The 23,618-nt window shown below is 47.4% G+C and overlaps 1 pseudogene; it reads right to left on the bottom strand.

The window, feature by feature from the left end:
* Positions 1 to 1,141: 1,141 nt before the first annotated feature.
* LOC135567130 (protein HID1-like) lies at positions 1,142 to 22,672 on the bottom strand (annotated as a pseudogene).
* Positions 22,673 to 23,618: the final 946 nt, after the last annotated feature.

Here is a 23,618-nt window from a genome sequence, read left to right as displayed (position 1 = left end):
ACTGCTGTAATGTAACGCTGTAATGACTACTGCTGTAATGACTACTGCTGTAATGACTACTGCTGTAATGTAACGCTGTAATGACTACTGCTGTAATGTAAACTGTAACGATTACTGCTGTAATGACTACTGCTGTAATGACTACTGCTGTAATGTAACGCTGTAATGACTACTGCTGTAATGACTACTGCTGTAATGACTACTGCTGTAATGTAATGCTGTAATGACTACTGCTGTAATGACTACTGCTGTAATGTAATGCTGTAATGACTACTGCTGTAATGACTACTGCTGTAATGACTACTGCTGTAATGTAACGCTGTAATGACTACTGCTGTAATGACTACTGCTGTAATGTAATGCTGTAATGACTACTGCTGTAATGACTACTGCTGTAATGACTACTGCTGTAATGTAACGCTGTAACGCTGTAATGACTACTGCTGTAATGACTACTGCTGTAATGACTACTGCTGTAATGTAACGCTGTAATGACTACTGCTGTAATGACTACTGCTGTAATGTAACGCTGTAACGCTGTAATGACTACTGCTGTAATGACTACTGCTGTAATGTAACGCTGTAATGACTACTGCTGTAATGTAACGCTGTAATGACTACTGCTGTAATGTAACGCTGTAATGTAACGCTGTAATGACTACTGCTGTAATGACTACTGCAGTAATGTAATGCTGTAATGACTACTGCTGTAATGACTACTGCTGTAATGTAACGCTGTAATGACTACTGCTGTAATGTAACGCTGTAATGACTACTGCTGTAATGACTACTGCTGTAATGACTACTGCTGTAATGACTACTGCTGTAATGTAACACTGTAATGACTACTGCTGTAATGACTACTGCTGTAATGTAACGCTGTAATGACTACTGCTGTAATGAATACTGCTGTAATGACTACTGCTGTAATGACTACTGCTGTAATGACTACTGCTGTAATGTAACGCTGTAATGTAACGCTGTAATGACTACTGCTGTAATGTAACGCTGTAACGCTGTAATGACTACTGCTGCCTTCTTGGCCAGGTCTCTTTTGTAAAATAGACTATGTTTCTCAATGGGACTTTCCTGGTCAAATGAAGGTTGAATAAATAAATAAAGAACCATGTGCATATTTGACCAGCAGATGGAGCCAGTGCAGAGATACTCGCCATTCACTACGATGGTGAGCAGGCAGTCAAAAAGAGGCTGTAGACGCTGGTGGCCGCTGGTGATGATCTTGTGGAACACCTGGAGATCACACAGAGGTACAGACATAGAGACAAAATTACTAGAAGGGACAAGGGCAATTTGACTGGAACACTTATGGGTACACTCAATCGCCGTCAAGCCACCCATCAGAGAACATTTATTGACTTGAATGTCTGTTGTAGCAATTATATTTCTATAGGACCTGGATTCAAATAGTATTTGTTTCAATTCAAATGCTTTATCTGCGCTTCATTGATCTTGCTTGGCGCAATGGAACCAATGGGAGAGTCCCAATAGAGAGAACCCCGCCCATTTGGCACTCCAGGCTCAATTACAAATATTTGAATGAAATACTATTTGAATCTAAGTGTAATAAAGACACTAAGCTATAACTGGAGAGGCTTTTTATTTAACACACAGAGGCAGATAACAGAAATGGTAATATTGCCTGCAGAACTAATCCATTTGCTACAGTCACACTGTATTCCACAGAGATATATTCTATTCATTCTATATCTATGCTGTCACCTACTGTAACTTGTATGGCAGAGTCTTACTACTATGAGTAGGTCGGCGTGGGTCCCTGTAAACACTGGGATGTCCATAGGTACGTGGACAGAGTAGGGCTTGTTGAGACGCACGCCAAAGTTCCTCTCTCCACTCAGCAGTAGCAGGATGAAGACACCGATGTGCATGAGACCCACACGGGCTGTAGCAGAAACACACACACACACACACACACACACACACACACACACACACACACACACACACACACAGAGCGAGAGACGATCACTAAAACCATTACCAAGGCATACGTTAATAAAGCAGACATTCACAGCCGTTAGCAGATATATAGTATATTCCAGTCCCTACAGACAGATATATAGTATATTCCAGTCCCTACAGACAGATATGTAGTATATTCCAGTCCCTACAGACAGATATATAGTATATTCCAGTCCCTACAGACAGATATATAGTATATTCCAGTCCCTACAGACAGATATATAGTATATTCCAGTCCCTACAGACAGATATATAGTTTATTCCAGTCCCTACAAACTATACTCACACCCTGCCATCATTCATAGGATAGGTCTATCTGTGTGTGTGTGTCTACAGACTGTACTCACACTGGTCGGCCCGGGCGTCATTAAGGTAGAAGAGGATGGGTACCAAGATGTCCAGAACATCACTGCTCTTCAAAACAAAGAATAGGAACTTCTGTGATGGGCAGAGAGACGGTGGTATGGGTTATTAGAATGTGATGCATGTTTGTTTCTCTGTTGAGGGTCGGCTATTCCTCTATTCTATCTCTGTTGAGGGCAGGCTATTCCTCTATTCTATCTCTGTTGAGGGCAGGCTATTCCTCTATTCTATCTCTGTTGAGGGCAGGCGATTCCTCTATTCTATCTCTGTTGAGGGCAGGCTATTCCTCTATTCTATTCCTCTATTCTATCTCTGTTGAGGGCGGGCTATTCCTCTATTCTATCTCTGTTGAGGGCAGGCTATTCCTCTATTCTATTCCTCTATTCTATCTCTGTTGAGGGCAGGCTATTCCTCTATTCTATCTCTGTTGAGGGCAGGCTATTCCTCTATTCTATCTCTGTTGAGGGTCGGCTATTCCTCTATTCTATCTCTGTTGAGGGCAGGCGATTCCTCTATTCTATCTCTGTTGAGGGTAGGCTATGCCTCTATTCTATCTCTGTTGAGGGCAGGCTATTCCTCTATTCTATCTCTGTTGAGGGCAGGCGATTCCTCTATTCTATCTCTGTTGAGGGCAGGCTATTCCTCTATTCTATTTCTGTTGAGGGCAGGCTATTCCTCTATTATATCTCTGTTGAGGGCAGGCTATTCCTCTATTCTATCTCTGTTGAGGGCAGGCTATTCCTCTATTCTATCTCTGTTGAGGGCAGGCGATTCCTCTATTCTATCTCTGTTGAGGGTAGGCTATTCCTCTATTCTATCTCTGTTGAGGGCAGGCTATTCCTCTATTCTATCCCTGTTGAGGGCAGGCTATTCCTCTATTCTATCTCTGTTGAGGGCAGGCGATTCCTCTATTCTATCTCTGTTGAGGGTAGGCTATTCCTCTATTCTATCTCTGTTGAGGGCAGGCTATTCCTCTATTCTATCTCTGTTGAGGGCAGGCTATTCCTCTATTCTATCTCTGTTGAGGGTCGGCTATTCCTCTATTCTATCTCTGTTGAGGGCAGGCTATTCCTCTATTCTATCTCTGTTGAGGGCAGGCTATTCCTCTATTCTGTCTCTGTTGAGGGCAGGCTATTCCTCTATTCTATCTCTGTTGAGGGCAGGCTATTCCTCTATTCTATTCCTCTATTCTATCTCTGTTGAGGGCAGGCTATTCCTCTATTCTATCTCTGTTGAGGGTAGGCTATTCCTCTATTCTATCTCTGTTGAGGGCAGGCGAATCCTCTATTCTATCTCTGTTGAGGGCAGGCTATTCCTCTATTCTATCTCTGTTGAGGGCAGGCTATTCCTCTATTCTATCCCTGTTGAGGGCAGGCTATTCCTCTATTCTATCTCTGTTGAGGGCAGGCGATTCCTCTATTCTATCTCTGTTGAGGGCAGGCTATTCCTCTATTCTATCCCTGTTGAGGGCAGGCTATTCCTCTATTCTATCTCTGTTGAGGGCAGGCAATTCCTCTATTCTATCCCTGTTGAGGGCAGGCTATTCCTCTATTCTATCTCTGTTGAGGGCAGGCGATTCCTCTATTCTATCTCTGTTGAGGGTAGGCTATTCCTCTATTCTATTCCTCTATTCTATCTCTGTTGAGGGCAGGCTATTCCTCTATTCTATTCCTCTATTCTATCTCTGTTGAGGGCAGGCTATTCCTCTATTCTATCTCTGTTGAGGGCAGGCTATTCCTCTATTCTATTCCTCTATTCTATCTCTGTTGAGGGTCGGCTTTTCCTCTATTCTATCTCTGTTGGGGTCAGGCTATTCCTCTATTCTATCTCTGTTGAGGGCAGGCTATTCCTCTATTCTATCTCTGTTGAGGGCAGGCTATTCCTCTATTCTATTTCTCTATTCTATCTCTGTTGAGGGCAGGCTATTCCTCTATTCTATCTCTGTTGAGGGCAGGCTATTCCTCTATTCTATTCCTCTATTCTATCTCTGTTGAGGGTAGGCTATTCCTCTATTCTATCTCTGTTGAGGGCAGGCTATTCCTCTATTCTGTCTCTGTTGAGGGCAGGCTATTCCTCTATTCTATTCCTCTATTCTATCTCTGTTGAGGGCAGGCTATTCCTCTATTCTATTCCTCTATTCTATTCCTCTATTCTATCTCTGTTGAGGGCAGGCTATTCCTCTATTCTATCTCTGTTGAGGGTCGGCTATTCCTCTATTCTATCCCTGTTGAGGGCAGGCTATTCCTCCATTCTATCTCTGTTGAGGGCAGGCTATTCCTCTATTCTATCTCTGTTGAGGGTCGGCTATTCCTCCATTCTATCTCTGTTGAGGGCAGGCTATTCCTCTATTCTATCTCTGTTGAGGGTAGGCTATTCCTCTATTCTATCTCTGTTGAGGGCAGGCTATTCCTCTATTCTATCTCTGTTGAGGGCAGGCTATTCCTCTATTCTATCTCTGTTGAGGGCAGGCTATTCCTCTATTCTATCTCTGTTGAGGGTAGGCTATTCCTCTATTCTATCTCTGTTGAGGGTCGGCTATTCCTCTATTCTATCTCTGTTGAGGGCAGGCTATTCCTCTATTCTATCTCTGTTGAGGGCAGGCTATTCCTCTATTCTATCTCTGTTGAGGGTAGGCTATTCCTCTATTCTATCTCTGTTGAGGGCAGGCAATCCCTCTATTCTATTTTGACTCTTTTATTATCTATTCTATTTTGACTCTTTTAATCTTCAATGAAGATTTTGATCATCTCGGCTACTAAATGTAACATTACTGTCAATATGGTATACTATGTTTGTACCTGTCTTCTACATTTTGTGTATTCACTGGTGATGTAAATATGGTATATTATGTATGTACAGTTGAAGTCGGAAGTCTACATACACCTTAGCCAAATACATTTAAACTCAGTTTTTCACAAGGTCAGTTAGGATCACCACTTTATTTTAAGAATATGAAATGTCAGAATAATGGTAGAGAGAATTATTTATTTCAGTTTTAATTTCTTTCATCACATTCCCTGTGGGTCAGAAGTTTACATATACTCAGTTAGTATTTGGGAGCATTGCCTTTAAATTGTTTAACTTGGATCAAACGTTTTGGGTAGCCTTCCACAAGCTTGCCACAATAAGTTGGGTGAAATTTGGTCCATTCCTCCTGACAGAGCTGGTGTAACTGAATCACATTTGTAGGCCTCCTTGCTCGCACACATTTTTTCAGTTCTGTCCACACATTTTCTATGGGATTGAAGTCAGGGCTTTGTGATGGCCACTCCAATACCTTGACTTTGTTGTCCTTAAGCCATTTTGCCACAACTTTGGGAGTGTGCTTGGGGTCATTGTCCATTTGGAAGACCCATTTGCGACCAAGCTTTAACTTCCTGATGTCTTTAGATGTTGCTTCAATATATCCACATAATTTTCCTACCTCATGACGCCATCTATTTTGTGAAGTGCACCAGTCCCTCCTGCAGCAAAGCACCCCCACAACATGATGCTGCCACCCCATGTTTCATGGTTGGGATGTTGTTCTTCGTCTTGCAAGCCTCCCCCTTTTTCCTCCAAACATAATGATGGTCACTAGGGCCAAACAGTTCTATTTTTGTTTCATCAGACCAGAGGACATTTCTCCAAAAAGTATGATCTTTGTCCCCATGTGCAGTTGCAAACGGTAGTCTGCCTTTTTTTTGGAGCAGTGGCTTCTTACTTGCTGAGCGGCCTTTCAGGTTACGTCGATAGGGGACTCGTTTTACTGTGGATATAGTTACTTCTGTACCTGTTTCCTCCAGCATCTTCACAAGGTCCTTTGCTGTTGTTCTGGGATTCATTTGCACGTTTCGCACCAAAGTACGTTCATCTCTAGGAGACAGAACGCGTCTCCTTCCTGAGCGGTATGACGGCTTCGTGGTTCCATGGTGTTTATACTTGTGTACTATTGTTTGTACAGATGAACGTGGTACCTTCAGGCATTTGGAACTTGCTCCCAAGGATGAACCAGACTTGTGGAGGTCTACAATTTTTATTCCTGAGGTCTTGGCTGATTTCTTTTGATTTTCCCATGATGCCAAGCAAAGAGACACTGAGTTTGAAGGTAGGCCTTGAAATACATGCACAGGTACACATCCAATTGACTCAAATGATGTCAATTAGCATATCCGAAGCTTCTAAAGCCATGACATAATTTTCTGGAATTTTCCAAGCTGTTTAAAGGCACAGTCAACTTAGTGTATGTAAACCTCTGACCCACTGGAATTGTGATACAGTGAATTATAAGTGAACTAATCTGTCTGCAAAAAATTGTTGGAAAAATTACTTGTGTCATGCACAAAGTAGATGTCCTAACCGACTTGCCGAAACTATAGTTTGTTAACAAGACATTTGTGGAGTTGTTGAAAAACAAGTTTTAATGACTCCAACCTAAGTGTATGTAAAATTCTGACTTCAACCGTACCTGTCTTCTACCTGTTGTCTATTCACTGATTATGTCAATATGATATATTATGTATGTACCTGTCTTCTACCTGTTGTGTATTCACTGATTATGTCAATATGATATATTATGTATGTACCTGTTGTGTATTCACTGATTATGTCAATATGATATATTATGTATGTACCTGTCTTCTACCTGTTGTGTATTCACTGATTATGTCAATATGATATATTATGTATGTACCTGTTGTGTATTCACTGATTATGTCAATATGATATATTATGTGTGTACCTGTTGTGTATTCACTGATTATGTCAATATGATATATTATGTATGTACCTGTCTTCTACCTGTTGTGTATTCACTGATTATGTCAATATGATATATTATTCACTGATTATGTCAATATGATATATTATGTATGTACCTGTCTTCTACCTGTTGTGTATTCACTGATTATGTCAATATGATATATTATGTGTGTACCTGTCTTCTACCTGTTGTCTATTCACTGATGATGATGTCAGAAGGTGCATCTAGCTAAAATGTTTTTTTTTCTTCTAATTTAACGTGGCTCAAACGAATACAGTCCACACAATAACAACCTGTATGGTTTCCTACCAGCCTGGTCCTAGATCTGTTTGTGCTGTATAGCTTAGAACTCCTACAGTATGGTAAGGAATAACACAGATCTGGGATCAGGCTAGTCTCCTACCTTATTATAATATATAATATGATAGTAATGTACAATAATAATATATTATAAATGACCTTATTGAAGTCACAGAGCTTCCAGAAGAGCACCAGCAGCTCCTGGTGGAACTGGATCTTCTTGGTGGAGTTGGGCAGGTAGGTCTGCATCAGAGGGTTTACCAACAGGCGAGCCAGTCCCTTCAACACAAAGTCATAGTCCTGGAGAGGGGGTGACACAAGCAGGCTTTGAGGTTCACATCTTAATTTGAGAGCTTTAGACCAATGTCTGTTCACATAGCAAAGCTGCACTTGTGATGTACCATTAGAGGAGAAAGCGTGTAAACATGATTGAAGAGAGAACTACAAAGAAGGGAGAACTACAAAGAGAGAACTACAAAGAAGGGAGAACTACAAAGAGAGAACTACAAAGAAGAGAGAACTACAAAGAAGAGAGAACTACAAAGTAATAGTCCTACTGGGGGGGGGTCACATGACCTTTAGACTAGGGTGAGACCTTCAGACTAGAGTCAGACCTTCAGACTAGGGTCAGACCTTTAGACTAGGGTCAGACCTTTAGACTAGGGTCAGACCTTTAGACTAGGGTCAGACCTTCAGACTAGGGTCAGACCTTTAGAGTAGGGTCAGACCTTTAGACTAGGGTCAGACCTTCAGACTAGGGTCAGACCTTTAGACTAGGGTCAGACCTTTAGACTAAGGTCAGACCTTCAGACTAGGGTCAGACCTTCAGACTAGGGTCAGACCTTTAGACTAGGGTCAGACCTTCAGACTAGGGTCAGACCTTTACCTTCAGACTTCAGACTAGGGTCAGACCTTTAGACTAGGGTCAGACCTTCAGACTAGGGTCAGACCTTCAGACTAGGGTCAGACCTTTAGACTAGGGTCAGACCTTTAGACTAGGGTCAGACCTTCAGACTAGGGTCAGACCTTCAGACTAGGGTCAGACCTTTAGACTAGGGTCAGACCTTCAGACTAGGGTCAGACCTTCAGACTAGGGTCAGACCTTTAGACTAGGGTCAGACCTTTAGACTAGGGTCAGACCTTCAGACTAGGTCAGACCTTCAGGTCAGACCTTTCACTAGGGTCAGACCTTTAGACTAGGGTCAGACCTTTAGACTAGGGTCAGACCTTCAGACTAGGGTCAGACCTTCAGACTAGGGTCAGACCTTTAGACTAGGGTCAGAACTTTAGACTAGGGTCAGACCTTCAGACTAGGGTCAGACTTTTAGACTAGGGTCAGACCTTCAGACTAGGGTCAGACCTTTAGACTAGGGTCAGACCTTTAGACTAGGGTCAGACCTTCAGACTAGGGTCAGACCTTTAGACTAGGGTCAGACCTTCAGACTAGGGTCAGACCTTCAGACTAGGGTCGGACCTTTAGACTAGGGTCAGACCTTTAGACTAAGGTCAGACCTTCAGACTAGGGTCGGACCTTTAGACTAGGGTCAGACCTTTAGACTAGGGTCAGACCTTCAGACTAGGGTCAGACTTTCAGACTAGGGTCAGACCTTTAGACTAGGGTCAGACCTTCAGACTAGGGTCAGACCTTCAGACTAGGGTCAGACCTTTAGACTAGGGTCAGACCTTCAGACTAGGGTCAGACCTTCAGACTAGGGTCAGACCTTTAGACTAGGGTCAGACCTTTAGACTAGGGTCAGACCTTCAGACTAGGGTCAGACCTTCAGACTAGGGTCAGACCTTTAGACTAGGGTCAGACCTTTAGACTAGGGTCAGACCTTCAGACTAGGGTCAGACCTTCAGACTAGGGTCAGACCTTTAGACTAGGGTCAGACCTTTAGACTAGGGTCAGACCTTCAGACTAGGGTCAGACTTTTAGACTAGAGTCAGACCTTCAGACTAGGGTCAGACCTTTAGACTAGGGTCAGACCTTTAGACTAGGGTCAGACCTTTAGACTAGGGTCAGACCTTCAGACTAGGGTCAGACCTTCAGACTAGGGTCAGACCTTTAGAGTAGGGTCAGACCTTTAGACTAGGGTCAGACCTTTAGACTAGGGTCAGACCTTCAGACTAGAGTCAGACCTTCAGACTAGGGTCAGAACTTTAGACTAGGGTCAGACCTTTAGACTAGGGTCAGAACTTCAGACTAGGGTCAGAACTTCAGACTAGGGTCAGAACTTCAGACTAGGGTCAGACCTTCAGACTAGGGTCAGACCTTTAGACTAGGGTCAGACCTTCAGACTAGGGTCAGACCTTTAGACTAGGGTCAGACCTTCAGACTAGGGTCAGACCTTTAGAGTAGGGTCAGACCTTTAGACTAGGGTCAGACCTTCAGACTAGGGTCAGACCTTTAGACTAGGGTCAGACCTTTAGACTAAGGTCAGACCTTCAGACTAGGGTCGGACCTTTAGACTAGGGTCAGACCTTTAGACTAGGGTCAGACCTTCAGACTAGGGTCAGACCTTTAGACTAGGGTCAGACCTTTAGACTAGGGTCAGACCTTCAGACTAGGGTCAGACCTTCAGACTAGGGTCAGACCTTCAGACTAGGGTCAGACCTTTAGACTAGGGTCAGACCTTCAGACTAGGGTCAGACCTTTAGACTAGGGTCAGACCTTTAGACTAGGGTCAGACCTTTAGACTAGGGTCAGACCTTCAGACTAGGGTCAGACCTTTAGACTAGGGTCAGACCTTTAGACTAGGGTCAGACCTTCAGACTAGGGTCAGACCTTTAGACTAGGGTCAGACCTTCAGACTAGGGTCAGACCTTCAGACTAGGGTCAGACCTTTAGACTAGGGTCAGACCTTTAGACTAGGGTCAGACCTTTAGACTAGGGTCAGACCTTTAGACTAGGGTCAGACCTTTAGACTAGGGTCAGACCTTCAGACTAGGGTCAGACCTTTAGACTAGGGTCAGACCTTTAGACTAGGTCAGACCTTCAGACTAGGGTCAGACCTTCAGACTAGGGTCAGACCTTCAGACTAGGGTCAGACCTTTAGACTAGGGTCAGACCTTTAGACTAGGTCAGACCTTTAGACTAGGGTCAGACCTTCAGACTAGAGTCAGACCTTCAGACTAGGGTCAGAACTTTAGACTAGGGTCAGACCTTTAGACTAGGGTCAGAACTTCAGACTAGGGTCAGAACTTCAGACTAGGGTCAGAACTTCAGACTAGGGTCAGACCTTCAGACTAGGGTCAGACCTTTAGACTAGGGTCAGACCTTCAGACTAGGGTCAGACTTTTAGACTAGGGTCAGACCTTCAGACTAGGGTCAGACCTTTAGAGTAGGGTCAGACCTTTAGACTAGGGTCAGACCTTCAGACTAGGGTCAGACCTTTAGACTAGGGTCAGACCTTTAGACTAAGGTCAGACCTTCAGACTAGGGTCGGACCTTTAGACTAGGGTCAGACCTTTAGACTAGGGTCAGACCTTCAGACTAGGGTCAGACTTTCAGACTAGGGTCAGACCTTTAGACTAGGGTCAGACCTTCAGACTAGGGTCAGACCTTTAGACTAGGGTCAGACCTTCAGACTAGGGTCAGACCTTTAGACTAGGGTCAGACCTTCAGACTAGGGTCAGACCTTCAGACTAGGGTCAGACCTTTAGACTAGGGTCAGACCTTTAGACTAGGGTCAGACCTTCAGACTAGGGTCAGACCTTTAGACTAGGGTCAGACTTTTAGACTAGGGTCAGACCTTCAGACTAGGGTCAGACCTTTAGACTAGGGTCAGACCTTTAGACTAGGGTCAGACCTTCAGACTAGGGTCAGACCTTTAGACTAGGGTCAGACCTTTAGACTAGGGTCAGACCTTCAGACTAGGGTCAGACCTTTAGACTAGGGTCAGACCTTCAGACTAGGGTCAGACCTTCAGACTAGGGTCAGACCTTTAGACTAGGGTCAGACCTTCAGACTAGGGTCAGACCTTCAGACTAGGGTCAGACCTTTAGACTAGGGTCAGACCTTCAGACTAGGGTCAGACCTTCAGACTAGGGTCAGACCTTTAGACTAGGGTCAGACCTTTAGACTAGGTCAGACCTTCAGACTAGGGTCAGACCTTTAGACTAGGGTCAGACTTTTAGACTAGGGTCAGACCTTCAGACTAGGGTCAGACCTTTAGACTAGGGTCAGACCTTTAGACTAGGGTCAGACCTTCAGACTAGGGTCAGACCTTCAGACTAGGGTCAGACCTTTAGACTAGGGTCAGACCTTTAGACTAGGGTCAGACCTTCAGACTAGGGTCAGACCTTTAGACTAGGGTCAGACCTTTAGACTAGGGTCAGACCTTCAGACTAGGGTCAGACCTTTAGACTAGGGTCAGACCTTTAGACTAGGGTCAGACCTTCAGACTAGGGTCAGACCTTCAGACTAGGGTCAGACCTTTAGACTAGGGTCAGACCTTCAGACTAGGGTCAGACCTTCAGACTAGGGTCAGACCTTTAGACTAGGGTCAGACCTTCAGACTAGGGTCAGACCTTTAGACTAGGGCCTGACCTTCAGACTAGGGTCAGACCTTCAGACTAGGGTCAGACCTGAACATTCCTCACAACTAAAACAGTGTAGCATTCAGTCTACATGTAATGCACCATTTAAAGGAGGATGTCTAGGACCAATAGGCTCCTTAACAGTTTCTACCTCCAAGCTATAAAACTGCTGAACAACCTCCAAGCTATAAAACTGCTGAACAATTCATCAAATGGCCACCCGGACTACAGTCATTTTATTGTAGCCATTTTATTGTGTTACATTTTTTACTTTAGTTTATTTAGTAAATATTTTCCTAAATCTATTTATTGAACTGCATTGTTGGTTAAGGGCTTGTAAGTAAGCGTTTCACTGTAAGATCTACACCTGTTGTATTTGGTGCATGTGACAAATACAATTTGATTTGATTTGCTTTGAAATGTGTGAAAAATATGACAAGAAGAAAAATGGCTGTACCTCTTCCCTGTGAATTCTGGAAAGGTAGTTTACAAACAGGTTGTCAGGGCCCACAGACTGCAGAGAGACAGAGAACAATGATGTAACAGCAACAACTGAGGGCCATGACAGGCCCCTGGTCTCTGAAGGTGAATGTTAACACAATGTATCATGACAGGCCCCAGGTCTCTGCAGGTGAATGTTAACACAATGTATCATGACAATGTATCATGACATGATACATTGTGTTAACATTCACCTGGTCCATGACATGTTACATTGTGTTAACATCATGATAGACAGGGGCCTGTCATGATACATTGACATTGTGTTAACATTCACCTGTAGAGACCAGGGGCCTGTCATGATACATTGTGTTAACATTCACCTGTAGAGACCATGGGCCTGTCATGATACATTGTGTTAACATTCACCTTCAGAGACCAGGGGCCTGTCATGATACATTGACATTGTGTTAACATTCACCTGTAGAGACCAGGGGCCTGTCATGATACATTGTGTTAACATTCACCTGTAGAGACCAGGGGCCTGTCATGATACATTGTGTTAACATTCACCTGTAGAGACCAGGGGCCTGTCATGATACATACCCCTTCCAGAGACCAGGTCTCATTCAGGTGAGACCAGGGCTCTGTCATGACACATTGTGTTAACATTCACAGGCCCCTGGTCTCTACAGGTGAATGTTAACACAATGTCAATGTATCATGACAGGCCCCTGGTCTCTGAAGGTGAATGTTAACACAATGTATCATGACAGACCCCTGGTCTCTACAGGTGAATGTTAACACAATGTATCATGACAGGCCCCTGGTCTCTGAAGGTGAATGTTAACACAATGTATCATGACAGGCCCCTGGTCTCTCAAGGTGAATGTTAACACAATGTATCATGACAGGCCCCTGGTCTCTACAGGTGAATGTTGACACAATGTATCATGACAGATCCCTGGTCTCTACAGGTGAATGTTAACACAATGTATCATGACAGATCCCTGGTCTCTACAGGTGAATGTTAACACAATGTCAATGTATCATGACAGATCCCTGGTCTCTACAGGTGAATGTTAACACAATGTATCATGACAGATCCCTGGTCTCTGAAGGTGAATGTTAACACAATGTATCATGACAGATCCCTGGTCTCTGAAGGTGAATGTTAACACAATGTATCATGACAGACCCCTGGTCTCTACAGGTGAATGTTAACACAATGTATCATGACAGACCCCTGGTCTCTACAGGTGAATGTTAACACAATGTATCATGACAGACCCCTGGTCTCTACAGGTGAATGTTAACACAATGTATCATGACAGACCCCTGGTCTCTACAGGTGAATGTTAACACAATGTATCATGACAGACCCCTGGTCTCTACAGGTGAATGTTAACACAATGTATCATGACAGACCCCTGGTCTCTACAGGTGAATGTTAACACAATGTATCATGACAGACCCCTGGTCTCTGAAGGTGAATGTTAACACAATGTATCATGACAGGCCCCTGGTCTCTGAATGTTGAATTAAATGCGAGAGACACACAGACAGAGAGACACACACACACACACAGCATCACTCTCCCCCTGTACAGAAGGGTCCAGGCCTTACATCCTGGTCCTCCATGCTGGAGGGAGAGGGGGGTCGGTGGGCCAGCCCTCCTCCATCATGCTCCAGGGTGACGATGAGGATCTGCACGGCCTGCTCCACCAGCTGCTCCCGGTAGTCGGAGAAGAGCAGGTGATTGTAAGGGATGCCATAGCCCACCGGGTCGTAGGCACACACCACGTTTACCAGGGAGGTGAAGAGAGGCAGGGCATGCCTGAGGTAGGTGGACGGAGGGAAATAATCACTTGTGTCAGTTATTGTTAGGGGGAAATTATGTGGTGTGTGTGTGTGTGTGTGTGTGTGTGTGTGTGTGTGTGTGTGTGTGTACCTCACCTGTTCTCTGTGGAGCAGAAGAAGCTGACCCAGGGGTTGAGGATGGTGTTGTCTGAGGAGGGAGGGAGGTACATGGCCTCAGAGAAACAGGTTAGCAGCAGCCTCAGCAGCTCTGTCCTGAGTGGTGAAAATCAGACATAGAAAGAGGTTCACTTTAACTATTTGCACATCATTACAACACTCTATATATACATAATATATACTTACACTTTTGGAACTTTGTGAGTGTAATGTTTACTGTATATTTCTTATTGTTTATTATCTATTTCACTTGCTTTCCTATGCCAATATATCCCTTGAATTGAAATTGAATTAAAAGTGGGGAGAGAGAGAGAGGTAGAGAGAGCGAGAGAGAGAGAGAGAGAGAGAGAGGGAGAGAGAGATAGTGGGGGTAGAAAGAGAGAGAGAGACAGAGGATAGAAAGATCATCAGAACACAGAAGTCAACATAAGGACTCTCATCACTGTGACTCACCTGTTGAGGTCGTGGATGTAGTTGAGTGGGGGGGACTGGGCGAACCCCACCCCTGCCTCCCAGATATACTCACAGCTGTCTATGGTCTGCATGTCCTCCACAGAGTCCTGTAGGATGGTGACATCATCATGGGACCATCAATCCCAATAACTACTGGGAGAGAGCTACCTCTGCTCCGTACACCATCACATCACTGTTCAGTCATCTAAAGCAATGAATACATCATATGAGGCTAACAACGAGTCAGTGCACAATTTCACAGAGAGACCTAAGGTGGTATGGTGCCGTGTGGTTCAGTTGGTAGAGCATGGTGCCGTGTGGTTCAGTTGGTAGAGCATGGTGCTGTGTGGCTAAGTTGGTAGAGCACGGTGCTGTGTGGCTAAGCTGGTAGAGCATGGTGCTGTGTGGTTCAGTTGGTAGAGCAAGGTGCCATGTGGTTCAGTTGGTAGAGCAAGGTGCTGTGTGGTTCAGTTGGTAGAGAACGGTGCTGTGTGGCTAAGTTGGTAGAGCACGGTGCTGTGTGGTTCCGTTGGTAGAGCACGGTGCTGTGTGGTTCAGTTGGTAGAGCATGGTGCCGTGTGGTTCAGCTGGTAGAGCACAGTGCTGTGTGGTTCAGTTGGTAGAGCACGGTGCTGTGTGGCTAAGTTGGTAGAGCACGGTGCTGTGTGGCTAAGCTGGTAGAGCACGGTGCTGTGTGGCTAAGCTGGTAGAGCACGGTGCTGTGTGGCTAAGCTGGTAGAGCACGGTGCTGTGTGGTTCAGTTGGTAGAGCACGGTGCTGTGTGGCTAAGTTGGTAGAGCACGGTGCTGTGTGGCTAAGCTGGTAGAGCACGGTGCTGTGTGGCTAAGCTGGTAGAGCACGGTGCTGTGTGGTTCAGTTGGTAGAGCACGGTGCCATGTGGTTCAGCTGGTAGAGCACGGTGCTGTGTGGTTCAGTTGGTAGAGCACGGTGCTGTGTGGCTCAGTTGGTAGAGCATGGTGCCGTGTGGTTCAGTTGGTAGAGCATGGTGCCGTGTGGTTCAGTTGGTAGAGCATGGTGCCGTGTGGTTCAGTTGGTAGAGCATGGTGCTGTGTGGCTAAGTTGGTAGAGCACGGTGCTGTGTGGTTCCGTTGGTAGAGCACGGTGCTGTGTGGCTAAGTTGGTAGAGCATGGTGCTGTGTGGCTCAGTTGGTAGAGCATGGTGCCGTGTGGTTCAGTTGGTAGAGCACGGTGCCGTGTGGTTCAGTTGGTAGAGCACGGTGCTGTGTGGCTAAGTTGGTAGAGCACGGTGCTGTGTGGTTCAGTTGGTAGAGCACGGTGCTGTGTGGTTCAGTTGGTAGAGCACGGTGCTGTGTGGTTCAGTTGGTAGAGCAAGGTGCCTTGTGGGTCAGTTGGTAGAGCAAGGTGCTGTGTGACTCAGTTGACTCAGTTGCCGCCCACCTCCTCCAGGACTGCTTTGCAGAAGAAATGCCAGGCAGTGTAGAGACGCAAGAAATTGAACTTCAGTGAGTTCGCCCCATTAGTTTGCACAATATAGATCAGCGATTTTTCTGTGATCGAATCAACATTATATCAGCCTATTGTCAATGCAACAAACCGATACAAATCTAACTTTGCAAGATTGAGTATATTTTATTGTAGGCAACGGAGAGTAGAATTCTATTGGCAGCCCATGAGCGGTCTTTCAACCACCCTCGAGCGAATGCGCTTTTCAGATCAGTTCAGATCAGAGCCGTGCTTGTGTGCACGTTTCTTTATATTCCTTCATTCATTTTATTTCGTAAAGTGGTTATTTGCAATTTACAGTCACCTTGGCGCATGGTGTTACAGACAAAACAAATGATAAATTAATGTTAAGGCCTTCATAATGTAAAAACGTTTTTAAAAGTTTCATGCAATGTAGGTCTGTATTGAACACCACCTACAGGCTACTGTATCATAGAAATCAAAAGCTATTTCCATGTGAAAATGTTATGGGATTTGCTCCATTAAAACGGTAAGGGTACAGCCTATTGGCTACCGTCTAAAACTGTAAGTGTACAGCCTATTGGCTACCGTTTAAAACGGTAAGGGTACAGCCTATTGGCTACCGTTTAAAACTGTAAGGGTACAGCCTATTGGCTACCGTCTAAAACTGTAAGTGTACAGCCTATTGGCTACCGTTTAAAACTGTTTAAAACTGGGTACAGCCTATTGGCTACCGTTTAAAACTGTAAGGGTACAGCCTATTGGCTACCGTCTAAAACTGTAAGTGTACAGCCTATTGGCTACCGTCTAAAACGGTAAGGGTACAGCCTATTGGCTACCGTCTACAACTGTAAGGGCACAGCCTATTGGCTACCATCTACAACTGTAAGGGTACAGCCTATTGGCTACAGTCTACAACTGTAAGGGCACAGCCTATTGGCTACCATCTACAACTGTAAGGGTACAGCCTATTGGCTACCGTCTACAACTGTAAGGGCACAGCCTATTGGCTACCATCTACAACTGTAAGGGTACAGCCTATTGGCTACCGTCTACAACTGTAAGGGTACAGCCTATTGGATACCGTCTACAACTGTAAGGGTACAGCCTATTGGCTACCGTCTACAACTGTAAGGGCACAGCCTATTGGTTACTGTCTAAAACTGTAAGGGTACAGGCTTAATGTTCACTGTAAACGCGCGCGGGAAGTTGCACAAAATTCTCCCAAGGTTCAAGTTTTCACTCACAAGACAAACATTTTTCTCAGCGCCCCACTTCAAGACCTCTTTACTGAGGAATGTGTTGTTTTTTATCATTGTGTTTTGTGTTTTTGTATTTTCTTGGTGTATTTCCTATGCTGCTGTGATTGGGTAATTGTTGTGTAATTGTTAAGCTGCAGGGCTCCCTTGCAAAAGAGGCCTTGGTCTCAATGGGACTCCCTGCTAAAATAAAGGTTCAATCAAAATGAATAAGCACTGGATCCGATGAGACTCACAGGTCCTCTCCGGTGGCTGTTCACAGTGAAGTCAGACAGAACAGCAGGTCGGCCATGGCCAGGAGCAGAGACTCAGCCAGTGGACGAGCTCCATCATCATCCATCTCATCTGTCTGTGAAGGAGGAGAGGGGACAGGAGGATGGAGTGGACAGGAGGATGAGGTGGACAGGAGGATGGGGTGGACAAGAGGATGGAGGGGACAGGAGGATGGGGTGGACAGGAGGATGGGGTGGACAAGAGGATGGAGGGGACAGGAGGATGGGGACAGGTGAATGGAGGGGACAGGAGGATGGAGGGGACAGGAGGATGGAGGGGACAGGAGAATAGAGTGGACAGGAGGATGGAGGGGACAGGAGAATAGAGTGGACAGGAGGATGGAGGGGACAGGAGAATAGAGTGGACAGGAGGATGGAGTGGACAGGAGGATGGAGGGGACAGGAGGATGGGGTGGACAAGAGGATGGAGGGGACAGGAGAATAGAGTGGACAGGAGGATGGAGGGGACAGGAGGATGGGGGACAGGAGGATGGAGGGGACAGGAGGATGGAGTGGACAGGAGGATGGGGGACAGGAGAATGGAGGGGACAGGAGGATGGGGGGGGACAGGAGGATGGGGTGGACAAGAGGATGGAGGGACAGAGGATGGGAAGGACAGGAGGATGGGGTGGACAAGAGGATGGAGGGGACAGGAGGATGGAGGGGACAGGAGGATGGGGGACAGGAGGATGGAGGGGACAGGAGGATGGGGGACAGGAGGATGGAGTGGACAGGAGGATGGGGGACAGGTGAATGGAGGGGACAGGAGGATGGAGGGGACAGGAGAATGGAGGGGACAGGAGAATGGAGTGGACAGGAGGATGGAGGGGACAGGAGGATGGAGGGGACAGGAGGATGGAGTGGACAGGAGGATGGAGGGGACAGGAGAATGGAGGGGACAGGAGGATGGAGTGGACAGGAGGATGGAGGGGACAGGAGGATGGAGGGGACAGAGGATGGAGGGGACAGAGGATGGAGGGACAGGAGGATGGAGGGGACAGGAGGATGGAGGGGACAGGAGGATGGAGTGGACAGGAGGATGGAGGGGACAGAGAATAGAGTGGACAGGAGGATGGGGTGGACAAGAGGATGGAGGGGACAGGAGATGAGTGACAGAGGATGGAGGACAGGAGTGATGGGGGACAGATGGAGGGACAGGAGGATGGAGGGACAGGAGGATGGAGGGGACAGGAGGATGGGGGGCAGGAGGATGGAGGGGACAGGAGGATGGGAGGGGACAGGAGGATGGAGGGGGCAGAGGATGGAGGGGACAGGATGATGGAGTGGACAGGAGGATGGAGGGGACAGGAGGATGGAGGGGACAGAGGATGGGGGGCAGGAGGATGGAGGGGACAGGAGAATAGAGGGACAGGAGGATGGAGGACAGGAGGATGGAGTGACAGGAGGATGGGGGGCAGGAGGATGAGGGGACAGGAGGATGGAGGGACAGGAGGATGGAGGGTTGGGAGGATGGGGACAGGAGGATGGAGGACAGGAGGATGGGAGGACAAGAGATGGAGGGGACAGGAGAATGGAGGACAGAGGATGGAGTGGACAGGAGGATGGAGGGGACAGGAGAATGAGTGACAGGAGGATGGGGACAGGAGGATGGGAGTGGACAGGAGTGATGGAGTGGACAAGAGATGGAGGAGACAGGAGAATGGAGGGACAGGAGATGGGGGACAGGAGGATGGAGAGGACAGGAGGATGGAGTGGACGGGGAGAATGAGGGGATGAGAATGGAGGGGACAGGAGAATGGAGTGGACAGGAGAATGGAGGGGACAGGAGGATGGAGGGGACAGGAGGATGGAGTGGACAGGAGAATGGAGTGGACAAGAGGATGGAGGGGACAGGAGGATGGGGGACAGGTGAATGGAGGGGACAGGAGGATGGGGGACAGGAGGATGGAGTGGACAAGAGGATGGAGGGGACAGGAGAATGGAGTGGACAGGAGGATGGAGTGGACAGGAGGATGGAGGGGACAGGAGAATGGAGTGGACAGGAGGATGGGGGACAGGAGGATGGAGTGGACAGGAGGATGGAGTGACAGGAGAATGGAGGGACAGGGAGAATGGAGGGGACAGAGAATGAGTGGACAGGAGAATGGAGGGGACAGGAGGATGGAGGGGGACAGAGGATGGAGGGACAGAGAATGGAGGGGACAGGAGAATGAGTGGACAGGAGAATGGAGGGGACAGGAGATGGAGGTGACAGGAGGATGGAGGGGACAGGGAGGATGGAGGACAGGGAGAATGGAGGGACAGGAGGATGGAGGGGACAGGGGAGGATGGAGGGGACAGGAGGATGGAGGCGACAGGAGGATGGAGGGGACAGGATGATGGAGGGGACAGAGGATGGAGGGGACATGAGGATGGAGGCACAGGAGGATGGAGGCACAGGAGGATGGGAGGACAGAGGATGGGAGGGGACAGAGGAGTGGAGGGACAGGAGGATGGAGGGGACAGGAGGATGGAGGGGACAGGAGGATGGAGGGACAGGATGATGGAGGCAACAGAGAACAGAGGACAGAGGATGGAGGGACAGGAGGATGGAGTAGGACAGGAGGATGGAGGCACAGGAGGGATGGAGGGACAGAGGATGGGAGGGACAGGGAGGATGGGAGGGACAGAGGATGGAGGGGACAGGAGGATGGAGGACAGGAGGATGGAGGCACAGATGATGGAGTGGACTAGGAGGATGGGGAGGGACAGGAGGATGGGAGGGACAGGAGGATGGAGGATTAGGATGATGGAGGACAGGAGGATGGGTGGACAGGAGGATGGAGGGGACAGGGAGGATGGGGGGCAGGAGGATGGGGGGCAGGAGGTATGGGGAGGGACAGGAGGGGACAGATGATGGGGGCAGGAGGATGGGAGGGACAGGAGGATGAGAGGGTGGGGGGCAGGAGGATGGAGTGGACAGGAGGATGGAGTGGACAGGAGGATGGGGTGATTAGGATGGAGGGGACAGGATGATGGAGGGGGACAGGAGGATGGGAGGGACAGGAGGATGGGATGGACAGGAGGATGAGAGGGTATGGGGGGTGGATGATGGGGGGACAGGAGGATGGGAGGTGGGGGGCAGAGGATGGGGGGACAGGGATGATGGGAGTGTGGGGACAGGAGCGTGGGGGACAGGAGAGGATGGGAGGGACAGAAGGATGAGAGGGTGGGAGGCAGGAGTGGATGGGGGGACAGGCAAGGATGGGAGTGTGGGGGACAGGAGCGTGGGGGACAGGAGGGATGAGGGACAGAAGGATGAGAGGGTGGGGAGGCAGGAGGATGAGGGACCGGAGGATGAGAGGGTGGGGGGCAGGAGCGTGGGGGACAGGAGGATGGGAGGGACAGAGGATGAGAGGGTGGGAGGCAGGAGGATGAGGGGGACAGGAGGATGAGAGGGGTGGGGGCAGGAGGATGAGGGGACAACATTAAACCTCTACACTTTGTTACCCTTCTATAGCGAACAGAAACATCTTTCGTAACAGCACTGACAATGATTCTTTCATTTTCATGTTATTTTCATTCTGATGAAAAGTAAACCCAGGAACTTCGGAATGAATTGTTTGTCAATCCTGACATTTCTGAATGTCTAATGAGGAACTAGAGTTCTACTGAACTTTTAGGAGTCTAGTTCCTCTTATCTTCCCATGTAGGAAGAAACCAATGTAATCAGGAGAGGTAGAATATGCACAAGGGGAGATGTGTTTTTCTCTCATCATCATGATGTATTTCTGTGTTATGTCTCATTAGGCAGCTGATGGAAGAACTGCCAGGGACTCTACCTACACTTGTCCAATAAGAAAACGGTGCTCAAACGAACACCACCATGGTGTACTATAGATGAAACATATACCATCTACTGGAATGAGGAAACTAATTAGTCAGATGAATGAAGTATTTAATTTTTTTTGTTATCAACAGAAGCCAATTCTCCCACATATCCACCAGTCTCACTTGGCTGCAGTGCAGAGGGATCTACAGACATCTAAGACTCATTCATGTTGAGATGACAAATCAATAGACTGGTATTTTTTACTAACATCTTCCATGAAGCGTTTGTAAAATGGAACAGTGGTAGAGTCTGTCTAGCCTGGTCCCAGATCTGAGACCAGGCTAGTATCTGTGGAATATGGGACACTGGTGCTTTCAGCAGCTACAGTATGTGGGTGTTAGCTGCAGTAAGAGGTTAGCCTACACTGATCTGCAGCCATAGGGATTATCATTTCAAATCTCACCGTGGCAACATTTTCATAGTGCAAAAGCACTGCGCAGATGAAATCACGCCCCCATTATAATAAGGGTCTACGGTCATTTGAGCCAGTTTACTACAGCATGAAACTAATCCTGCAGCAACAGGAAATGTGAATTATTATGTGGATTAGAATTAATGGACATGTTTGTAAGGGTTGATATATTTTTCATAAGGGAAAATCAAGTCAGAAATTTGCAAAGTGGAAATGACACATTTCAGAAGCCTTTTTAAACCACAAATACACTAAAAATAAAACATTTACTGCATTGCAAAAAATGTTATTCTGCAACAGGGTGATCAAATTAAGATCTTACATCTGTGCTGTAAGTGTATCTCAAACCCTAGCCAAATCTACATACAGTATACTGCTATGTTTTACTCCCACACACCTACCGCCCACTCCCCACAGCTCTTCTAGCACCAGACACAGTGGACCAGAAGAGGTCCCTACACTCACCACAGCTCTTCCAGCACCAGGCACCGTGGACCAGAAGAAGCCCCTCCAGTCTTGGTCCTCAAAGATGTAGGGGAGGATGCGGGTCAGCATACGACTACAGTTCAGAACGATCTGTTTCTCCTTCTCTGAGGGGCATCCTGACTCTGCTGCCTGCACCAGCTTCTCTACGGCCTGGGGAGAGATGGCCTTGGTGTTATAAATACAGCCTGGGGAGAGATGGCCTTGGTGTTATAAATACGACCTGGGGGAGAGATGGCCTGGGGGAGAGATATGGCCTGGGGGAGAGATGGCCTTAGTGTTATAAATACGGCCTGAGGGAGAGATGGCCTTAGGGAGAGATGGCCTGGTTGAGAGATGGCCTGGTGGAGAGATATGGCCTGGGGAGAGATGGCCTGGGGAGAGATATGGCCTGGGGAGAGATGGCCTGGTGGAGAGATATGGCCTGGGGGAGAGATGGCCTTGGTGTTATAAATACGGCCTTGGGGAGAGATGGCCTGGTGGAGAGATATGGCCTGGGGGAGAGATGGCCTGGTGGAGAGATATGGCCTGGGGGAGAGATGGCCTTGGTGTTATAAATATGGCCTGGGGGATAGATATGGCCTGGGGGAGAGATGGCCTGGTGGAGAGATTTGGCCTGGGGGAGAGATGGCCTTGGTGTTATAAATACGGCCTGGGGGAGAGATGGCCTGGTGGAGAGATGGCCTTGGTGTTATAAATACGACCTGGGGGAGAGATGGCCCGGAGGAGAGATGGCCATGGTGTTATAAATACAGCCTGGGGGAGAGATGGCCTGGGGGAGAGATGGCCTTGGTGTTATAAATACGGCCTGGGGGAGAGATAGCCTGGTGGAGAGATATGGCCTGGGGGAGAGATGGCCTTGGTGTTATAAATACGACCTGGGGGAGAGATGTCCTGGTGGAGAGATATGGCCTGGGGGAGAGATGGCCTTGGTGTTATAAATACGACCTGGGGGAGAGATGGCCTGGTGGAGAGATATGGCCTGGGGGAGAGATGGCCTTGGTGTTATAAATACGGCCTGGGGGAGTGATGGCCTGGGGGAGAGATATGGCCTGGTCATTTTCTGGTAGTACCTCTCTGTTCCACTCTGTTTTCTTTC

Source organism: Oncorhynchus nerka, unplaced genomic scaffold (assembly GCF_034236695.1).
Source record: "Oncorhynchus nerka isolate Pitt River unplaced genomic scaffold, Oner_Uvic_2.0 unplaced_scaffold_2553, whole genome shotgun sequence".
NCBI lineage: Eukaryota > Metazoa > Chordata > Actinopteri > Salmoniformes > Salmonidae > Oncorhynchus > Oncorhynchus nerka.
This window is presented reverse-complemented; position numbering and strand designations above follow the sequence as displayed.